The sequence below is a fragment of the Saccopteryx bilineata genome, chromosome 10 (assembly GCF_036850765.1).
Source record: "Saccopteryx bilineata isolate mSacBil1 chromosome 10, mSacBil1_pri_phased_curated, whole genome shotgun sequence".
Taxonomy (NCBI): Eukaryota; Metazoa; Chordata; class Mammalia; order Chiroptera; family Emballonuridae; genus Saccopteryx; species Saccopteryx bilineata.
This window is the reverse complement of record NC_089499.1, coordinates 50,144,793-50,162,423: the sequence shown is the minus strand read 5'-3', so window position 1 is coordinate 50,162,423 and position 17,631 is coordinate 50,144,793. Positions and strand designations below refer to the sequence as shown.

The window sequence follows — 17,631 nt, the reverse complement described above, 5'->3', positions numbered from 1 at the left end:
AATGTATGTCACTTGTAGACTTTGACTTAAAACATCTTGGGTGTTTAAGTCAAACCTGGTTATATCCCCTTCCCTGTGAGCTGGGATGTGATATGCTTGGGACCCAGCTTCCACTGTGCTGATGAGAACATCCTATGCGGTGGCAGAGCAATAAAGTGAAGGGAACCTGAATCAATGAGTAACCTTGTGGATCAGAGCACCTGTCTCATGCTAGCGCAGCCAACTGTAATCTTGTAAAATGCTTCTACCTTGATTAAGCCACTGTATTTGGGGGTCTCTTTGTTATAGCAGCCAAGCCATTATTGCCCTAACACATTCAATGCAGGAAGCAAGGCGTGGGAAGGGGAAGTGACTATGTTCAAGGTCACACAGACCTCTGTGATTTCTGCTGTTATCTCTTGCTTGGGCTTAGTCACCAGGTTCTGACACTCAAATTCTATATGCCTCTTGAACCGATTCTTGCTTCTCTGCCCTCTCAGTTGTATTTCTGGCTCAACTCCTCATTGACTATTACAATAACCGCCTCCTGATGGGTGGGCTCCCCTATTAAATGCCACTACATTGCTAGGTGACTTGTCTTTCTTTTTTTTTTTTTATTTTATTTTATTTATTTATTTATTTATTTTTTGTTTTGTTTTGTTTTGTTTTTGCATTTTTCTGAAGCTGGAAACAGGGAGAGACAGTCAGACAGACTCCCGCATGCGCCCGACCGGGATCCATCCGGCACGCCCACCAGGGGGTGACGCTCTGCCCACCAGGGGGCGATGCTCTGCCCATCCTGGGCGTCGCCATGTTGCGACCCTCCTGGGTGTCGCCATGTTGTGACCAGAGCCACTCTAGCGCCTGGGGCAGAGGCCACAGAGCCATCCCCAGCGCCCGGGCCATCTTTGCTCCAATGGAGCCTTGGCTGCGGGAGGGGAAGAGAGAGACAGAGAGGAAGGCGCGGCGGAGGGGTGGAGAAGCAAATGGGCACTTCTCCTATGTGCCCTGGCCGGGAATCGAACCCGGGTCCTCCGCACACTAGGCCGACGCTCTACCACTGAGCCAACCGGCCAGGGCTGACTTGTCTTTCTAAACTCAGAAATGATATGACAGCCAGGCTTAAACAAACCCTTTGCCAGTTCCCTGGTTGCCTCGGGATGAGGTCCAGTCTCCTGTGGCATTCACAATTTACCCCTGATGTTCTCCTCAGTCTTCAGTCAGTGGAGCAATGATGAGTCAAACAGATCCAGGTTCGAAGTTTGGTTTTACCTATCCCTGACGGATGACTTGGGCAAGTTACTTTATCAAATGTAATATAGTAATTAAAAGAATGGGCTCTGAAGTCATACTGCCTGAGTTCTAATCCTACTGACTAGCTGTGTGACCTTGGGCAAGTGAATAAATCTCTCCGTACTTCTCCTTCCACCTTCCCTCATTTCATCCATCCATTCTTTTACCTAACTACCCACTCACCTATCCCTCTACCAACCCACCTTCCCATCTGTCCATCCACCCATCCATCTGTGTCTGCCCACCTACTGTGTCTATCCACCCATCTGTTCACCACCTGTCTGTGCACCCACCCACCCATCAGTTCACTCATTTGTCCGCCTACCCTTGTATTCATTCACCCACCTGACCATTCATCTGTCTGTTCACCTACCATGTCCATATATCTACTCGCCTCTCTGTGCACCCATCTTAGCCCTAGCTAATCAAATCCTATTAAGGAACAAAATGCTTTTTAGAATTTAGGGGCCACATGTTACAGCAAAAATAGATTTGCAAGCCAAAGTCCGAAAACCAAAGTTTCAGCTGGGCGAGTTCAGTAAAGTCTATTGGTCTCTTTGAGCTTTAACTTCTAGAATCACCACAATCAGAATATCTCCTGTGTTAGGAGAAGGCCAAATCAAACCTGAATTGGCTAATGCTGATTTTGTTCATGCTGACAGGGGAGGCATCGTGGGAAAAAGGCCCAGTCTGGCTTTGCAACCTGAGGACCCCACTTATCAGCTGTGTGGCCTTGGGCAAGATGCATGACTTCCTCTGAGTCTCAGTTTCCTCATCTGTAAAATGAATACTAGGGCCTGCTTCACAAGATAGTTGTGAGATTTTCATCAGAAAATTCATGCAAAGCTCTTTGCAGACGTGCTTCAGCTAGATCATAAATGTTAGCTAGAACATTGCGATTATATCCATTTATTGTTATTATAAACATGAGGAATACTTGCTGGGCTTGGGGAATGGGGATGTAGTGATAGAAAACAAACAATGACTGGACTGGGAACTCCATGACAGCCAGGACTGTGTTTTATCCATAGCAGATGCTCCAGGAATTAATGAATGGTTATTGAGTTTGTGGTGAGGATCAATCAACAAACTGTCCTGCTGCACTCAGAAGGTCAGTGAAGACAGAGTGAGTTGTGTGAAGAAGGAAGCATTGACAATTTTCTGAGAAGGGCTAAGATAGTAGCTCCTGTTTGGCCAACTCCCCAAATGATCCCTGCTCCCCAGGTGAATGGAAGGTAAGATGCAGAGGTCCTTTGATGCTGGGCCCAGGCTCTGTCCCTCGGGGGGAGTCAAGGAGAACCAGGGAGGGTGCGCTTGGTCTACTCTAGGATGGGGCCCAAGGCTCAAGTCATGCCAGCATCAGGTGCAGAACTGTTGCTGAAAGAAAGGCAGCCCTCTGCCACTGCCCAGCCCACAAAGGGGACACTGCGGAGGGTGGTCGGGGGTCTGCCTGGACCATGATGGTGGAGCTAAGCCAGCCTTCTCCCACCCTTCCACTATCCACACTCTCCAAAGGCATGTGAGTCCAGGAGGTGATATTCAAAGCAGGCTGGTCTTTTAGGCCCTTGGCAGGATCAGGGGTTAGGGATGACTTGTGGTGTGAAAATTCACACACCTGACATTCACAGGGAGAAAAAAAAAAAGAAAGAAAGAAAAGAGCACTTCCTGAATAAGGCCCAGAGAAAGCCTAAAATTTCTGAGTTCTAAAGAGACATGGTTCAGGTGGTTGAAGCTTAGGGAAAGTTTGCCTCCCACACCTCCATTATGACTGTTGACAATCAGTTTACTACCAGCTATTTTCGGCTCCCACTGCTTCAGAAATGTCCTTTTGGAAGAGGGACCTTGGGGAGCCATCGGCCTTCTGTTCGGTTTGAGAATCACAGATGATTTCCCCGATAAGAGCAGGCAACATCCTTTACTAGCTGTTCAAGTGATTCCGGTAACACATTCTGAACCTCAGCCATTTGTTCCAACCCTAAAAGATCTCTTTCCATTTATGTGGTTCCTGCTATTTAGAATGCAGACACACAGCCTCAGCTTTCCATTTTCCCTGCCTCATTTCTGTTTGAACAACAGACAGGCAAACTAAAACCCTGCCGACTGACCAGTGTCCATGGAAAAAAAAAAAAAGAAAGGACCAAGCTTTGCCATCAACAGGAAAAACAGGCCAAATATAACCACAGCCGCTATTTGCAGAGCCCTTTCCATCTTGACTGAGCCTCTGGTGAACTCTATGATGTGAGTTGCTGTTCTCTTTTTCCAGATGAGGAAAGTTAGGCTCAGAGAGGTAACATGAATTCCCTGAGTTTACACTCCAGGAAGCATCAGAGCCAGGTGTCAAATCCTTATGTGGCTCCAAAACCCACACTCAACCCAGAGTAATAGTGACAAAGGTGATAATCTTGAAAACAACAGCTACTCTTATTGAGCACTTACTATGTGCAAGGCACTGCCCTGGTCATACAGGTAGTATATTTGGATTGGCTCTACTCCTCTTGGAAGATGCAGACTATTTTGCAGGCGAGGAGACTGAAGCTTGGAGAGGTGATGTGACTTGCCCTGAGTCCCATGTGAAGTGGATGAAACAGGACTGACATGACTGCTTTTCTCCCTCAACGAGAGGTATAGATGTTATTAGATGGTACCCTGACAAACAGTTTTTCTTATTTTAGTAGTTATGAATTAGCTTATAGACCCGAAAAAATATCTATAACTAGAATGTAAACCCTGACCTCCTGGATATTTTCTTTATGACAAACCTAAGGATGATATTTAAATGATTAAAGTAAGTGAGTTCAAGGAAAAACATTAAGCTGAGTCACTCAGAGCCTTGAGGAGTGTCTGAGCTAGAAGGGGCTCAGGCTCAGCCCTCTGGGATGACAGCAGAGGAGGTGAGGCCCAAGAAGTGAAAGGTCCTACCAAGGTCAGCAATGCCAGGCTGGCGGGATTCACAGTACAGAACGCTCTTTGCATCCCCTGGGACTGTCTCTCCCTACTATTTGGCAAACACAGACTGGGATACATGGTTGGCCAAAGGACTCTGGAGAATTTCCAGGAGTGGAAAGAGAGGAAATAAAATTGGGAAGCTAAACTGGTGTTCTATTGGGGCCATTTGATGGCTTATTTGGATCACAGGAAGAATATTTAAAATTCTGTCTGACCCATCACATTGTCCCCAGGACACTTGTCATTTACTTTGGCCACCTGATGTCTGAACCCCTTCCTCTGTGTGGGAAGCTGCCAACCTTGTGACTCAGAGCCTACTTTCCCACTCAGCAAGCTAAAAATGCCTGTGACCGGCTTCCCCACCTTTTTGCTGCTCAGGGTCAGCCTCCATGCTCCAGACTTGGCATTGGGAGCTGGCCAGTGCAGAGGCAGTGAGTGACCTTGTGAGTGGGGTCTTCTGTAGGCTGGTTCTGCTGCAGAGCTTGGGACCCTGATTTTGGTCAAATAGCCCTGAGCCCAGGTCCTAGTCCTTCCATGTGCTTTTAATAAATTCCTTTCCTGCCAAATCATCCAGAATCAATCTCTGTTGTTTCCAGTCTAAAATCCATGCAGATCCAATACTTCATGGCTTACTTGCCCAGGGGCATTTACAATTACACTATCCCCTCCCCCATTCCCTGGAAAGACTGGAGGCAAGTTTCTTCTATCCTTTGTTTGGTATAAAGTTAAAATGATATGTTGATTTGCTAATGGCCTCACTTTGCCCTATAAATAAAGCAAGATGCTGTTTTAGGGAATGCTTTGTTCTTGCTAGCAGCAATTACAGGGCCCTCCTGACCCCGTATTTTCTTAATTCCACGCCGTTCCCACTTGGAACCTGGAATTACTAGCTGTGCTGGTTCGTGGCATGTACCCAGATATAAAAATAAATATAGTTCCTCTATTATACCATTTCATTACAAAAATACCACTCTTTTTGTTAACAAATCATTATTATATTTATTATTAACACATCATTATATTATTTTTAGATAAATACACTCAAATAAAATGAATAGATTTCTCAAAAAGAAGCATAATATTGAAGAATCTGATTCTGGAAGTGAGCAAAAGTTAAGTGTAAATAAAATAGGACTTGAAGGCTGACGGGCAGAATTTAATTTATAACATTTTCCATCACTTAACACTGAACAATACGATTGGATTAATAACCATTCATGGAAGCTTCAAGTGATTTTGGTTTAACATTAACAAAAGAAGAACTGGCAGCTTTATCCACTGATCGTGGATTGATGATTAAACATAAGGAATTATCTCTTGAAGCCTTTCGGATTTCTATAAAAAAAATATGTGTCAATATCTAAAAAAACTTTGAACATTTTACTACAATTTTCAACATCCTATTTATGTGAATTAGGATTTTCTACCCTCAACACAATTAAGAGTAAAAAGAGGAATTCTTCAATGTATTGACGAGGAAATGAGAGTTTGCCTTTCAAATATATGCCCAAACATTGAAGAAATCGCTAGGACACACCAGGCTCATGTTTCTCATAAACACAAGAATGAAAAAAACTTAACACATTTGCGCTCAGACCTGCTGAATTTACTAAATCTTACTAAGAATGTATCTATATATATATATATATAAAATGATTTTTTTGTCGTTTTTTAATTTTTTGACGCCTCTTTTTTATGAATTCTAAAAAGCATAACTCAAAATATGTAACATAAAAATGTTTTTTAATGTGAGTATAAATTTAATTTTGTTATATTTATTTCATTTAATTACCATAAAAGCATGCTTGGACTTTATATATTTTCTTTAATATTTGACTTAATTATTATTACTTATTTCTCAGAAATTTGTATATAGTGCGCCTACAATTATTTGTAGGATTTTAAATGCGCCCTGACTTCAAAATGTTTGAGAACCACTACTCTATCATTTCCTGACACTGAACCTCTTAATTTTAGCATCCTTTCTCAGTGAGATAGGCAGAGAATTCCCTAATCATCAAGTCCTCTTCCTTTTTGTTTAGCAGTTCTTCCCTCAAATTTACTTTTTCCTCTCACATTTTTCTATAGCTGCAGGAATTAACCAGGATGCACCTTTAACACTTTGCTATTATAAACCTCAGCTAAATATCCAAGTTCATTATTACAAGTTCTGCTTTCCACATAACCACAGGACACAATCCCACTAATATTTCTGCCCATGTATAACAAGGATCCCCTTTCTTCTAGTTTCCAATAACATGATCCTCTTTTTCTCCTAAGCCCTCCCTAGTAGCGCCTTAAAAATCCATATTGCTACTGACATTTTTTTCATGGTGCTTCTCATTTCCTTCGGAGTCACCACTAAACAAATTGTTAACAACCATATTTCTGTTAACAGCATAGTCAAAGCAATCAAGGGTTTTTCTATCATACTTCCCAAAATTCTTCCAACCTCTTGCCCATTGTCCAGTTTTAAAGCTACTCTACAATTTAGGTATTTGTAAAAGCAACAGCTCACTCAGGGTACTAAAATCTATAATTGTTTTTTTCTGTTGCTGTCATAACAAATTACCACACATTTAGAGTCTTCAAACAACACAAATGTATCATCTTACAGTTCTGTAGGCCAGAGTTCCAACATGGGTCTTCTCTCTAAATCAAGGTGTGGGTAGGACAGCATTCTTCCCTTGAGGCTTGAGGGGAGAACTATTTTCTTGCCTTTTCCAGCTACTAGAAGCGGTCTGCATTCCTTGGCTCATGCCCCTTTCTCCATCTTCAAAGCCAGCAAACATCACATATCTCTGACCCCTCTCGCAATCGTCACAGCTTTTTCTGAACACAGCTGGGAAAGCTTCTCTACTTTTAGGAACTCCGAGATTAGATTGAGCCCACTTAGAGAGTCCATGACAATCTCCTTGCCTCAGGTTCCTTAACTTTGGTCAAATCTGCAAAGTCCCTTCAGCCATGTAAAGTCCCATATGCACAGAGTCCTAGAAATAGAGCACTAACACCTTTGGAGGGGGCTGGCTATTACTCTGCATGTCATGTTACCTAATTCTTTGAGCCTCAATTTTCTCATCTATAAAATGGAGGTGATAACATCCCTCCCAGGATTGTTAATGAGGATTGAATGAGAGAGCCTGTAAGAAATGCAGAATTTCAGATCACACCCCATACCTACTAACCTAGAATATGCATTTTTAACAAAGCCCCTGGGAGACTGAGATGCACAGCAAAGTTTGAGACACACCAGTGTTAGGAATTTAGCATTAGACTGAGAACCTCATCCCCTAAAAGCTAATCCTAACTCTTCCATGAGTTCACTTTAAACCAGGGGTAGTCAACCTTTTTATACCTACTGCCCACTTTTGTATCTCTGTTAGTAGTAAAATTTTCTAAACTCCCACCAGTTCCACAGTTAATAGTGATTTATAAAGTAGGGAAGTAACTTTACTTTATAAAATTTATAAAGCAGAGTTACAGCAAGTTAAAGCATATAATAATAATTACTTACCAAGTACTTTATGTCGGATTTTTGCTAAGTTTGGCAGAATAAATCTTTATAAAACAGCTTACTATAGTTAAATCTATCTTTTTATTTTTACTTTGGTTGCTCCACTACTGCCCACCATGAAAGCTGGAATGCCCACTAGTGGGCAGTAGGGACCAGGTTGACTACCACTGCTCTAAACTAAGGGGCCTGTCCAGGTATTCTCCAAGAGTGCTTTGAACCAGGATATTGAACTAGACAGGTTTGTATGCTCATTACAACCTGATGTTTTGTGATTTGATGCTAATGGTGGAATTGCAGACGGCAGGAATTTGATGAGTGGGGGCATTTTCAGCAGGGGTGTTTCCTGGGAATCTTCAAGTCACATCACTAAGGTGACTACCCACTCTGCTTTGTGACCATGTGGTCAGCGTGGTTCATTCTTGATGCTTTTAAGAAATCAATGTCTTCCTAGCAGTCTGGGCTAGAGCTGTAATGGGTCCTAGTTGCTGTACTTGAAACAAGGAAATAGTTGTCAACTATCCCAACTGATTTTCCCCATAATTAAGGCAAGGATAAGAAGGTAGATTCCTCATTTTCTCTGGCTAAAATTATATGAACACAAAGGCCTTCTAGGTGGAGAATTACACATGGAAACCCCCTGGCGTGTGGACTAATAAACTGGCACAGGGAGACCCCTGCTGGAGCCCAGCCCAGTGCTCCATTGGCTGAGAGAAGGGCTTCCTGCTCCTTCCAAGGACAGACTGCTTTTCTCATTACTGCTCAGCCCCTTCAACTCTAATCCTAGCTCTGCCATCCTCACTCAGGCCAAAAAGGCCCCTCCCTCCATCTGCCATGCCCAGAGAGGCCCTCTTTGCCCACCCTGTCCTCTGGTCCTTAATGAAGATAAATTCTCACTGTCCTTACTTAAAGTGCATACAGAAAGCTGGGTTTAACTATAAACTTCCAGGTCAGCAAGCTGGCCTACTTCATTGTTTTCATTTATCCAGGGCCCCAAATGAAAAGAATTTTCTCCATGTTCTAGTTACCCCAAAAGCCCATTCTGAAACTGCAGAGGTTGAGGATGGGGAGGTGTTCTGGAAGTTGCTCATGCTGGGGTTACCCCAACTGAAGAGGAAGAGAATATTCCCAAGACTAATGTGGTACCCACAGGGCCAATGCTATCACTCTGGCTTCCCCAGCTCCAGTGAAATGGGCAGAAGCTGGGAAAGGCCCTAGCCTGGGGGTGGAGGACAACCCAGTGGTGCCAGGGACAAAACCTTCAGTAAGGGTGCAGGGGGATGGGGCAGGTGACCTGTGGCCTCAGGCCCCATGGACTTTGAAGGTCAGCTGTGCCACACAAGGCCAAGGAACCAGCTCTCTGTCTGGAGTCTCTAGTGGCAGATGGCCTGGAGAAGGGAGCCCTGATCTGGTTTCCATGAAGAAGTCCACTGAGCAAAGGTACAAGCAGGGATATGTGGTGAACAATCTGGCAAGTGCTAGGGGACTGACAGGGGGAAGCCTGATAAACTTGGCTGGGCTGTTCATGCTTTGCTCCCAAAAGCACTGAATGCCAAACTAAAAGCTTTGGATGGAGTTGTAAACTGGAAGAAAGCTGGAATCACTGTGGTGGGGGGTGCCTTTAGTTAAGTGCATCCTGGATAAATCCTCACTTAAAGGAAATGAGCTGGGCTCCTCCTCTGCACCCAGCAGTGTCCTGCATGACTTCCCATGGCACCCTGGCTACTCTTTTAAATGATCCTGTGAGATAGGAATTAGAATCTCCACAGTGGAACTATGGAAGATCATATGCATCATTGGCTCCCATTCTAGAGCTTGGTCTGGATTCATGCCTTTCGCTAAGTAACTTTGCAGTTACTCCCATTCAAGGAATACAATCAATTTCCCTTCTGTTGGCTTTGTGACTTTGGTCTGGCCAATAGAACAGGTATGCCAAATTGGACCATAAGAGGTGTTACAGGTTTCCATCTGCCCCCTTGTACCTCTGTCATCACCATGGGAAGAGCATTCCCCTCAATGAGTTTGCTGGCTGCAGGTAGAAGCTCAGAGGCAAAGGAAGCCAGCCTGGATCAGCCAACCCCCGCCTGCCTGCAGACTCTTTAGCCTATCAGAGCTAAGTGAATGCTTATGATTATATCTGGCTGGGGCATTGTGGTGTTTATTATGTAGCATTACTATGGCTGTGGTTAACTGATACACAGGTATAATAACAGACCCTTTCTCATAGAGTTGTAGTGAAGAGTCAATGAAAATAATCCACATGAAACTCTAAGACAAGAGAGTTTCTGTTTGGGAAGGTGAAAATTTTCTGGAGCTGGATGGTGGTGATGCTTGTGCATCAATGTGGATATACTTAATGCCACTGAACTGTACACATGGTTAAAATGGTAAATTTGACGCTGTGTATATTTTACCACAGTTTTAAAAAAATGTGCCTGGCACATAGGAAGCACTTGATAAATGTTAGCAATTATTAGAAGGCAGGAGGAAGCATGTGGTGATACTACTTATTCCAACTACTAGACAAAAGGTGAGCAATTAAGTCTCCCAGATGAATGGTTCTGGAGTGACTGTGCCTGACCTATCTGGTCAATTCCTAAAAGAAGGGACATAAACTCATTCATACTAATGGGCTGAAGGGCATTTGCAGCAGTAACATAAAGAGAATAATGTCAGAGCTGGAAGACTGTTTAGCAGTGTCTAATCCTCTCAGTGGGAGAAACTGAGGCTCACAGGGGCAACCAATGGCAGATTTAAAATTGGAAGCTGGGTCTCTTGACTCCTAGTCCAATGCTCTTTCTATTCTGCACAGACAAGGACACAATCAAGCTTCGTCTAATCACTAATGGTGGAATCTCAGGCACCTGCAGACAGGATTTGGGAATTGCTGATGCATCTTACCATGTGAGCATGACATCAACCAATGCACAAAGCAATTCCTGCCTGAGTGTTCCTTTGATAGAGTGATAGGGAGATAAAATGATTTTTTCTCCTCTCCTCCTTTTTTAAAATTAGGCTGAATACATTTCTGCATGGGATATTTACTCCAGCTTTAGATCGGGTTAATTAAAAGAAAAAAAATACATATTAAAAGGCCAATTTGATTACTGCTAAACATTAGTAATGCAATGAATAATTGATTGAATGTCTATGTTAATTGCTTCCTGAATCAGTGATTTTGCTACTGAATATCAAAGAGCTGTTGCTATTTTGAAATCAGTAATAATTTCATTGCACCAGGATGGCAGAGTGTACCACAGTGTCCTCAGGGGTTTAAACCTGCCTGTACTTTCTGTTTGCTCCTGTTAATCCTAACTTCTCTAGTTCTTGCCTGGATCCTTATCTACTACCCCCTCCTGAGACCAGTGGATCCCAAACTTTGGTCTTTCTCTGATTCCCAGGAGAGCTTGTTGAGATGCATATTTCTGCCCCACAGGTTTTGATCTGGCAGGCCTGGGAATCTGTGTTGTTGACAAGCATGTCAGAGGCTGGGTTGGGGGTTTCCTTTTGAAAAGAGCTGGTGAAGTAGATGTCCTATGAGACACCAAGCTCCAAACTCTGAGAACCACGGTTTCCTCTCATTAGGTTTCAACCTTCTGCTTCTTTGCTGGTGGAGTGCCTTCCAGCCCAACTCATTTAAAATGAATCCATTCTTGGCCTTCCACAACCTGCCCCACAACTGCTTTTCCTCTGCGAGCTGCCAGTTCAGCAAATAAGGGCTCTGCAGCCCTACTTGCTCAAACCCAGAAGCCTCTTCTATAGTCATTAGCCCTTCCCCAAACATATATTCAGCAGCCAGATTCTGCTGGTTCCTCCTCTCCCCATCACAAATCCTATTGAAATATTCAGTTGAGATTATAAAATGTTGGTTTCCAAGAGTTCTTTTTGTTCTTGCAATGGTCCCTTCATTGCCTCCCTGATTCATGGATGCATATCTTCTTTCTCTGAGATGTTAATTACAGTGCTTTTGGGAAGTTATCTTCTGCTTCCTGCATCATATCTATTTTCTCCCAGTTTCTTTTTTCTCCATTTGGTCCCTGCTTCCTTCAGATGCCTGATGAGCCTGAATGTCTATTTCCATTTAGGATAGAAGCACCAAATAGCTGACTAGGAGCTCTGTGTGTGTATGGCTGGGTATCACTGAAGGGTGGGCTTTACTGGAGGTGGCTGAGATGGGCTGTGTATTAGGAGACTCTAACATGGCAGTACCCATGGGTATTTCTCTGGGGTCTGGTAAATTTCCCTAGAGCAGAATTATCCAGTCCTCACCCTGGGGGATCTGTTTGGCTGCAGGCATTCTCAGAGCAAACTAGGCAAGGGGTTTTCCCCATATTCACTTCTTCTTCTGTTGACTCTTACTTCATCCTCCCCTTTTAGCATGGCCTCTAACACTGCCCCACCTTCAGCTATACTTTCAATACACTTTCACCCAGTGCATCAGACCAACCCCCTGAGACCGCTAGGTTCCAGCCACCTTGGTACTGGTTCTTCCTCCCCTCCAGGCCCTGCTGGCTGTCACCTAAAGGCCTGGCTTGCACAGCCCATGTTTGGGGAGTCCCTGCCACCCCCAAAGCACTTCTGTCCTTCTTCTGAGCCTCATGAAGCCCATGAGGCGGCCATGGGCTCAGACTCTGGAGCCAGACTGTCTGAATTCAGGACCTACCAGGGCCTGGCCTCTCTCAACCTAGTCTCCTGTGAAAGAAGCATAATGGCAGCACTACCCCCAAGAGGATGAAAGGGAGAATGTGTGGAACACTTAGCACAGTGCCTGGCTCAGGGCTAGATCTTCTTGCTGTTTTTACATTTCTGAATCAAGCATGCTCCTGATTCAAACTAGGCCTTCATTGGAAAGGAGGTTGCATGGTACAGGAGGGTGGTGGGCACAGCCTAGGCAAGGACAGGGTGAAGGGGTCTTGCTGCTTCCATCTCTAGGGATGAAGGAGGAAGGAGACCACCAAGTCACCAAGATTATGAGGGCCAGAGAAATAATTGTAGAAATACTGAGCAGGGGCCAGACCCCTTTCTTTCCTTGTAATGGAATTTTTTCTTGTTTAGTGCACAAACACATCCCATAATTCACAAATACATGCAATACAGGTGAAAGTTTTCTCTCTCCTCATCCCACTCTCTCTTCTATTTTCTTAGTAACAGAGAACTCAAAGGAAAATAACTCTAATCATTTTATGTCAACTCATTGTTAAATATTTCACCGAATGTCAGAGCTGGAAGTCCTTTTTAAGATTACTCAGGTGGGGAAAACTGAGGACCAGAGAGGCAAATGGGCTCATCCAAGGACACACAGTGATGAATTTCAAGGTGAGAGGACAGCAGGGCTTCCCAAATCCCAGTCCCACTCCCATGCCAGCCTCCTCGTGTCCCTCCTGCCCACCCTCCGACACTGGTTACCTTCCTGTCTCAGAAGCAGTAGCTGCATAGGAATTCTGTCTTTCTGGGCTCTCGTAACTGAGCCCCTCCCAGTCCTCCATGTCCTCACCAGTCAGGGGTAGGGAAGAAGAAGGTTAAGCGGTGAGCTACTCCTGGATGCATCTCCAGACAAATACTGGAGGCAGAGGTGGATTAAGGTTGGTTAAGGCCCCAGGTGCAGAAGAAAATATTGAGCCCCTTAAAAAATAGAGAGAAACAGGGAAAATAAAAATACATGTTAACCATATTTTTAAATAAATAAAAAATATTATGCACTATTAATGTTAAAATTGCACATATGAAACCAAAGTTGGTGTCATTAGAAAAAAGTGTAAAATTGGGGTTTTGCAGGGTCCTTAAGAAGTCGGGGCCCAAGGCACGTGCCCGGTGGCCCACCATTAAATCCGCCTCTGACTGGAGGGGCACATGGAGTTTGTTTTCTTTAAGAGCTTTAAAGGAGGTTTTGGCTTTTGTTTGCTTTCCTTTAAAAGTGCCATATTAAGAACAATGACAGTATAATTAATCAAGAGTCTCAGCTAATAGAGGGCAAGCTATTTTCTTTCTTTTTTCCTTTTTAGAGCAAGGAGAGAAAGACGGGGTGAGGAGCAGGAAGCATCAACTCGTAGTAGTTGCTTCTCATATGTGCCTTGACCAGGCAAGCCCAGGGTTTCTCAAATCAGTGACTTCAGCATTCCAGGTAGATACGCTATCCACTGTGCCACCATAGCTCAGGCCAGATTATTTCTTTGTGTTTTTTTTTCCTGCCTGAGCCTCAGTCTTCCTCACCTATAAAATGGAATTTGTGAGAATTAAGGGAGACAAGTGCAAATGTATCTGGCCTAATACTAGGTACACCATTGGTAATCAATAAGTGTTTAACCTTCTCTTTTTCGATGTAGGTGTATATAGTGTCCTCAAGTGTGCACTTGACAGAGAGAACTTGGCCATTCTGTTGGGTGTTGAAGAAGACACATGAAGCACACATGAGGCCATAATCCAGCTCAGCATAATGTTATTTATTACAAAAAATTATAAATCCCTCATTGTCCAGCAGCACAGAAATGGTTCAGTAAATTGTGGTACGTTGACTCGATGTTCTGGGCATGGCTATTTAAAATCATGATTCTAAGGTCTATAGCAATATAGCACTTATTTTAGTTGAGCACTTAATAGGTGCTGAGCCCAGTGCTCTGCATGCAGGATATCATCCCTTCCTCACTCCCACCGCAGGGGGTGGGCAGCATTATTATCCCCATTCTACAGATAAGAACATTGAAAAATGAGTAATTAAAAAATACAATGTGAAATTGACTGTACTTCATAATTATATCTTATAATAATAGAATGCCAAAAAAAAAAAAAAAAGGCCAGAAAGGAATACAAAAAAATTATAGTGGCCATACTTTATTTAAAAAACTTTCTTTTAACGTTGATTATTTTTTAAAAATCAGTTTGATATTGAGGTGGTGTAGAATCATAGAAAATAATCAGACAGACCTGATCCACACCCCAGCTCCGGCACTGCCATCAGGGTGACATTTAATGAATGAGTCTGTGCAACTGCATCTCAGTCTCCTGTCTGAGAAATGAGTGTGATATTTTGGGTGATTACTGTATTTTTAATTTTTCCTTACCTCTATTTTCTAACTGTTTTTCTGGTTTTACTATATCTATATTACTTGCATTAAATGGAGGAAAGATATTTAAATCTAATATCTACTTTGCCTGTTTTTAAGATTAAATTAGGTCACAAGTGTCAGGAACTTGGCAAAGCTTAAAATATTAATTTTAAAGATTAAACAGGTCTCGGTAGGGTGGAGAAGAGGAGGGCAGATCATTCAGGGTTGGGAGTCCTGAGGCCAGGGGAGGGTGTTATGGGGATGGGAGACCTAGGGGGGCAGATATGAGGGCAGGATACTTGACTGTCTGCCCCTGGTAGGGACATTGAAGTGGAAACAGCTCCAATTACAAACTAACTTGCCTCCTGGGCCTGCTTCTCAGGGCCTGCGGGGTTAGGACACCCTGAGGCCCCTCATGTCAACAGGCCCCTAATTAAACAACAGCATTTCTGAATCCTTGGTAAAGCCATCCCCTCCTGACTGTTCAGTGCCTGGCGTCACAGGACAGGTTTGTCTTCCATAGGGAGTACCTGAGAGGAAAGAATGAAGTCAGACTAGGTTCCCCAACTCTACCATTCAAGCTCCAATACCAGAAAAAGCTGTCTGAACCACAATTATGTGCTGGGTAGAAGGTGGGAGAGGGCTGAGCCTGTGGGCCCTGCTATTATGCCTATTTTGCAGATGAGAAAACGGAGGCAAATGGAGCTCAAGTGAGATACTGACCATAAAAGTCACTGGAAAAAGCACTGAGTATGGTACTAGTGCCAGGTAGAACTAGCTTTACAGTTGGCAGAACATAGAACCACTACACACACTCACACAAGTGGTGAGTATAGATCAGAGCCAAAGACGGGTATATATGTGCATATGTAAAAGTCAGAGAACACATATAAGGCTATGGGGATGGGCACGACAGAGACAGGTCTTGGTGGAAATTGAGAGAAGGAATAAAGGCACATTCCAACTGGAGGGAGGAGAGGCCAGCAGGAGCATAAACCTGGAGATGGGCAAGCTCAGGGAATGTTCTGAGGAGAGCGAGTTTCTCACATCAGGACATGGATGTGTGTGCAGAGAACAGGGAGGTTAGAAAGTCATGGTGGAGCTTTGTGTCTGTGGTGATGGTTGCACATAGAATTCCAGAGGTGTTGGGGAGTTAGGAAAGGTTCTTGAGCAAGAGGGTGGTATGTGAACACCAACTCAGGAAGATTTAGTGGAAGCAGGTGCTGGCCAGGTCACATCTGGGGTAGGGATGTTGGGGCAGGTGCACAAAAGATCCTTGTTCTTAGCACTAGTACTTGCAGGGTGGGGTTGGAATTTCCCCTGGGATGCCTGGCTGGCTGAGCTGTGGTGTTCCTGCTTTCTCTGGGGATGCCAGGCCAGAGGGAGACTGGATTTCTGACCAGACCACATGGGCTTATTTTTCCCAAATCAGTGACCTTCTAGGATAACCTAGAAGAGGGCTGATTACTTGAGGGAGAATCTGATGTCTGGAAACAGTCCAAAGTCTAGGTCCTATAGTTTGCCTGTGTTTGGTTCCAAACAGGTAGAAAAATTTTAAATCATCCCTTATTCACAAGGCATACATTCTAACTTAAATTCTTTGTATGAACTAATTTTCTCTGCACAACAATCATTCCATGAGAACTGCTAATGTGCTTATTTTACAGATGAGGAAGCCGAGGCTTTCCCCAGGACTGCAGCTAGCTGCTGGCACAGAGAAGTCTCACACCTGGGTCTTCTGACTGCATCCAGCCTCTAGAGGTGCCTAAGACCCTGTGCTGACTCCTTTGAGTGGAGAGACCTAAAGAAAAGGCAGAGCCTGAAGGGATCTTGCTGCATTCTTGGCAGAATATCCTCCACATGGGCATGGCTGGTCCTCACTGATTCCACCTTATTACCCAGGCTGAGTTCAACCAGAGTGGTTACGTAAAGGGCCAGAGTCCATTTGAAGAACTGGCCTGGGAGATGAGCTTGGTGTAACCTGGGAGGCCATCTCATGTCAATAGTTAATGTGTCCATTTTATTGTATGTTTGGCAAAAAAAAAAAAAAAAAAAAATTATATATATATGCCTGTAACCAGTGGTTCAGCTATGTCACTGGTTAGGAAAACATTGAAGTTCTAAAAAAAAAAAGTGATTAAAAGGTTGAATTGGGGGGAGGGGTGCCCAGGCTCTGGATGCACCACATGTGGTCCTTAGAATAGTAGTGTCAATATTGCCTGGAAGCTTGGTATAAATCCAGGATTTCAGATCCCAGCCCAGACCTACTGAGTGAGAATCTACATTTAACAAGGTCCCTAGGAGATTCATGTTCTCTTCATTTTAAGCACAGTGACAGGAGTTCAGAGAGGGAAGGTGACTTTCCTGCTGTCACTCAGCAAGGCAGTAACAGAGCTGGTCTAGGATCTTGGGCTCTTGGTGTCCCAAGCCCCAGCCTTAATTCCCAAGGCACACCCAGGGGACTACATGGCTCTAGAAACTCGAGGCTGGGCCAGAGCCAACCAGGAGTGCCCAACAGCCCCAGCAGTCCCATTAATCTCCTAACCTCAGAACGGGTTGTTTTCCTGAGAGGAACAAGCAGTGCCTTTGGGGACAGCAGAGCACTTGGGATGGGGACTCTGAGAGGGCCCTGGGCTGCAGAATGTAGACTGTGTCCTGCCAGCTTGCAAAAGAACAGTCTTTCCTGGCAAGCCCATGGGGACGCGTTCCTGGCAGAATGGTTCAGGAGAGCAGGGTTACCAGGGAGTCCACTCTCCCTGGGGATGTTGAAGGGGACCCAAGGTACTATGCCATACAGGAATGAGCAATGGCCTGGCTTGTCATTGCCACTGATGAATGTTCTGGTTTTCAACCATCTGG

At 44.1% G+C, this 17,631-nt stretch overlaps 1 protein-coding gene and 1 non-coding gene across 6 annotated transcripts in view; both read right to left on the bottom strand.

Moving 5' to 3' along the window:
• The window catches only part of ATP2B2 (ATPase plasma membrane Ca2+ transporting 2), a 516,257-nt gene that overhangs the window by 279,773 nt on the left and 218,853 nt on the right, over window positions 1–17,631 (bottom strand). The gene's annotated exons all lie outside the window — the stretch shown is intronic.
• On the bottom strand, window positions 984–1,059 carry TRNAT-AGU (transfer RNA threonine (anticodon AGU)). Its single transcript has one exon. It is a non-coding gene; the product is annotated as a tRNA-Thr (tRNA).